Source organism: Mus caroli, chromosome 3, assembly GCF_900094665.2.
Source record: "Mus caroli chromosome 3, CAROLI_EIJ_v1.1, whole genome shotgun sequence".
Classification (NCBI taxonomy): domain Eukaryota; kingdom Metazoa; phylum Chordata; class Mammalia; order Rodentia; family Muridae; genus Mus; species Mus caroli.
Window position 1 is genome coordinate 126,987,996 of NC_034572.1, and position 4,952 is coordinate 126,992,947.

At 46.9% G+C, this 4,952-nt stretch overlaps 1 non-coding gene across 1 annotated transcript; it reads right to left on the reverse strand.

Moving 5' to 3' along the window:
• Window positions 1-1,952: 1,952 nt before the first annotated feature.
• Window positions 1,953-2,084, reverse strand: LOC115030746. Its single transcript, XR_003836341.1, has one exon. It is a non-coding gene; the product is annotated as a small nucleolar RNA SNORA17 (small nucleolar RNA).
• Between the last annotated feature and the right edge of the window lie 2,868 nt (window positions 2,085-4,952).

The window sequence follows — 4,952 nt, forward strand, 5'->3', positions numbered from 1 at the left end:
TTTTTTTTTTTGGTTTTTCGATTTTTATTGGTTCTTTGTGAACCTCACATCAGGCACCCCAGTCCCACTCATCTTCCCCTCCGTCTGCCCTCCACCTTTGCAACCTCCCCCACAACAGAGGAAACAAAAAAATCTCTTGCTGTGGAAGCTATAGTGTGTCATAGTGTCTCACAGTGTATCCTTTTGTCTATACTTATTTGCTTGCAAATGCTCATTACGATGATGAGTCATTGGTCTGGTACAAGACCTCTGGCTTCTGATGCTCTATCAGTACTGGATCCTCACTGGGATTCCTCTCAGCTATCCTGTTGTTGCTCTGTGTCATGAAGAGCCTGTAGTTTTGGATCTGTAGGACCGGCTGCTTCATGAACTCCAACAATTCATCAGTGGGGTAGATGATGGGGTGGGCCAACCCAGTGGTCAGCCCAGTGGCTCTTCCACTCTCACTCACAGGGTTGACTTGCTAGCAACCCCTGAAACCACGGCCAGCTCTACCCTGCTGCCCAGACGAGATGCAGGGCCCTCTCTTCCAAGCATTGCAGCTGGTACCTGTTCTCCCACTCCCATGACTTCAGAGCCAGCTTTCCTGCCTGCTATAGATGGTGAGGAATGAGGAGGGGAGGAGGGTATCTCTCCCTCATCTGTACCATTGCCCAGCAGGCAGGCAGGAGGCAGGGCTCCTCTGCATTCACATCCTCAGGCTGGCTTACCTGCAACCCCCACACTAGGGCCAGCTCTTCTGCCTGCCGCAGGTGGCACAGGGTGAGGCGAGGCATCTCTCCTTCAACTATGTCACTGCACAGCTGACAAGTACTGGAGCCAGGAATCCCATGCTCACACCCCTGGCACCATCTCCCGTGTATCCTCATCAGCAGGATCAGCTCTACTGTGCTGCCCACGCAAGGTGTAGGGCTCACTCTCCTGAGTGCTTCCCCTGATGAGGAGTAGGGCCAGTTCTCCTGCTCTCATGACCCCAGGGCCATATCTCCTGCCTGCTGAAGGTGGTAAGGGAGGAGAAGGGCATCTCTTCCTCGTCCATGCCACCATAGAGGAGATGAGCGATAGGGTCAGATCTCCCATGCTTGTGTCCTTGAGGTCAGCTCACCAATAACTCCTGCAATGCGTAGGTTCTGATCTCCAGAGTACTGCAGATGGCTAGGGATGGGGTCAGCTCTTCTGCTCTTCTGCCTCCAGGGACAACTCTCTCATGATGCCCAGGTGAGGGTAGGGGCAGTTCTGCACAGCCCTCAAACATCAACGTGTCCCTGGGCAGCAGCCTAGACTTGGGATGTCTGCCTGGCTATTGGTGGTAACAGAACCCTGCTGCTGCAGTACCATGAACCCAGACATGGCCCCTGGAGGCAGCACTGGCTACTCACACCAGCCTGATCCTCACTACCCTCAAGTCTCCAGTTCTGTCTCTCTTCATTGCACACATCCTTCCATTTCTCTTTCTCTTCCATTTCTCCACCACTTACTTGCTTCTCTTAGTGGTGCCTGGGGTCTCTGAGTGTCTGGGGTCATCTCAGGAGTGGCTTTAGAAGTGCTATGTCCCTTCTAAAGGGACATTGTGGCACTGGGCAGGGGTAATCTTGACATGGTCTACCCACCTAGGCCTGCATGGTGTCGGACTGATGGTCATTTCAGGGTCGCTCGCTGACTAGTCTGAGCCCTATGGCACCAGTCTGGTAGTTGTCTCAGGCTTGCTCCTTGCCTGGTCTGCCTGAGTGACCCTTTACAAGGGCCATATGTCTTAGGGGCTCACTTGGGCTCATCTGGAGCCTGCTGTTCCAGGCAGGTTTCTTCTAGTCTTCAGCTTGCTCCCTATCCTTGGAGCCCATCTGGGTCTGCCTGGCGCTGGACTTCCATTCATCTCAGGTTAGCTTCCTGTTTGGGCCCCCTGACCCTGGACTAGTGGATGTCTTGTGTCTTAGGATCATTTTTTTTCAGGGAATGTTAGGCGACTGATAATTCAGATGTTCATAGATCAGATCACTGAGCGTAGACATAGCCTCTCTCCTCTCTGCCACCTACTGCTGTGCATGTGACACAGCAGCCACACCTGCAAGGCCTCTAGGGGCAGAAAATATACATATTTATTGGAGGGAAATTCAAGCTAGGAGGGCCAGAGAGGGAGGGAGGCAGGCAGGGAGGGAGGGAGGCAGGCAGGGAGGGAGGGAGAGAGAGAGAGAGAGAGAGAGAGAGAGAGAGAGAGAGAGAGAGAGAGAGAGAGAGAATACTTATTCCCTTTTCCTTTGTAGAATCTGGGGGCATAAATCACCCAAGGTCATAACTAGTTGGCAACAGAGAAAATTTAAGGGCATCTGAATTCTTAGCCTAGATTTGTTCTTTTACACTCCTTGAACTTCAATTAACTTTTTGTTTTGTTTTGTTTTTTGTTTTTTTGTTTTTTTTTGTTTTTTTCCAGACAGGGTTTCTCTCTGTAGCCCTGGATGTCCTGGAACTCACTTTGTAGACCAAGCTGGCCTCGAACTCAGAAATCCACCTGCCTCTGCCTCCCAGCTGCTGGGATTAAAGGCATGCACCACCATGCCTGTCAACATTTTTTTTTTTTTCCTTAAAGAAATAGTCAGGCAAATAAGAGACAGCATGGTGAAGGTCTTCAAATGTGTGATAGCAAAGATGTAAGAAGACGAGTTACAGCCTCAGGAACAGTGGCATCCTCTGGTTGATTTAAAGGGACAGTCGTCGATAGGCACATGGCACACATGTGTACTCTCAGTGTTGAGGATGCTGGAGCTCAAGGCCAGAGTGCAGTGCCTGGTTCTAGTTACTTCCAGTAATATACCCAGTACTCTCCAGTACCACTAAATGTGATAGATAATTACTGTCTTCATTCTACAGATGAAAATAAGGAAGAATGGGATTATAGTACATTTTCTGCTTGCTTAATTGATTTGTTATTTTTGTGGTGCTAATGTTCAGACTCAAGTCCTTACAACTGCAGTGAGCCACACCCTCTAAATTTATCAAAAGTGTCAGAGTGGGATGAAAACTTTCAGAGATATGTTTTGAGGGTTATGGAACAATTTCTTTTCTTTTTTTTTTTTTTTTTTTTTTTCGAGACAGGGTTTCTCTGTATAGCCCTGGCTGTCCTGGAACTCACTTTGTAGACCAGGCTGGCCCTGAACTCAGAAATCCGCCTGCCTCTGCCTCCCAACTGCTGGGATTAAAGGCGTGAGCCACCATGCCTGGCGGAACAATTTCTTATAATTGTATTTATCTATATGACTGTTTTACCTGCATGTGTGTATACATACCATATACATGCCTGGTGCCCACAGATGTCTAAAGCGGTTATCAGATCCCCTAGACCTGGATTTACAGACAGTTGAGAATTACTCTGTGGGTGCTGGAGATTCAACCCAGGTCCCCAGGAAGAACAGCAAGGGTTGTCAACCTCTGAGCCACCTTTGCAGCCTTTATTGATCTTAAGACTATCAAACACAAGTGTCAGTCCTTTGGGAAAATAGGAAATGAGACAGAGGTAGGTTTCAGTGGTTTATTGGTATCCAGTTAACGAATACACTAGCCACCTACACTGAACTGTGCCTCTAGGAGGGTGACCATTCTGGTGAGACAAACTCTGAGATTTCCCTTACGGTGCCATCAGTTGGTCCATATTGCTTTTTCCTGCCAATGTGGCTTTCTGTAGGTTAGGTTGTCCACAATAAAGGACTGTTGCTCTATGCTAGAAACCAGATACTCATAGCAAACATTCTTCCTTACCAAAAGAAAACAACATTAAATTAAACCCTACATACCTTATCTATGACAAATTTAGTCTGGTTTTCCTTAAAGTAAAACAATGTCTATGTAGCTATTGCTATAAAGTAATTTAAAAGGTCATTTGAATAGACACAAATACAGTTCATCACCAAGCAAATAATAGAAAATTGACTTTTTGGCCAAGAGTATGAACGAAGTTATCAGTCAGGCTTGGCCTGACAATGGGATAAAATTTAGTAGATGTTTAAAGTCTGCAATATCTCAGACACTTTTTTTTGTTCTTAGAAAGGTTTTGCCACAAGTTGATTAGAATTTTTTTTACCTCCTAAACCTCTCCCCTTCAACCTAGTGGAGATACACATGTTCCATGCTCCAAAGGGCTGCATCTATTGGTGTGACTGCAGGAGTCATTTGGACTGGTATGGTGGGTCCAGAGAAAAACACTAGCTCATGTTGCTCCAGATGCTTAGGATGTGAGGACACAGGGGACAGAGTGGGCTTTGCTGTGCTTGAGGCTGAGTTTGTAAAGCAGGAGAGCAAGAAGCAAAAGGCACGGGAGGATCAAAGCAGAAGAATCAGGACGAGAGGATGGCAAAGACACAGCCAGGCTATTTGTGAAGCTAGCTGGTAAGGAACATGGTATGAGGTCACTGTACTCTAACTTTAGAATGGTTTCAGTACCCAAAAGAAACTTGATGCCTATTGGCATCAGGCGATGCTCCCTCAGCTGCTCAGACCAGTCCTTGAGAAACACTCAATGGCTCCTTCTCTGTGTGTCAGACTAGGATGGCCACACCAGCACATTGTAACAATGTATCATGTGATAATGTAGCATTTCCTTTGTTCTGATTTGCTACTTGTACCCACCATAGTGTTTTCAAGGCTCTGTAGTTTGTGATGTATATTACAATTCCTTTCCTTGTTTTTCTTTTTTGTCTCTCCCCCCCCCCCAGGATCTCAGGTAGCCCAGGGTGACCTTGAACTACTCACCTTCATTATAGGCATCCAACGGCATGCCCATCCCATTTCTTTTTTACTGGCAAATATTCTTTTACATGGATATACACTGTTTTACATCACTAGTTGGTAGGCATCAGACTTGTTTCCACTCCAGTAAAAATGAAGCTACTGTGAGCACAGGTGTGCACATTTTTGTCTGTGCACATCTCAGTCTTTATAAATATATAGGAGTTGCTCAGTCA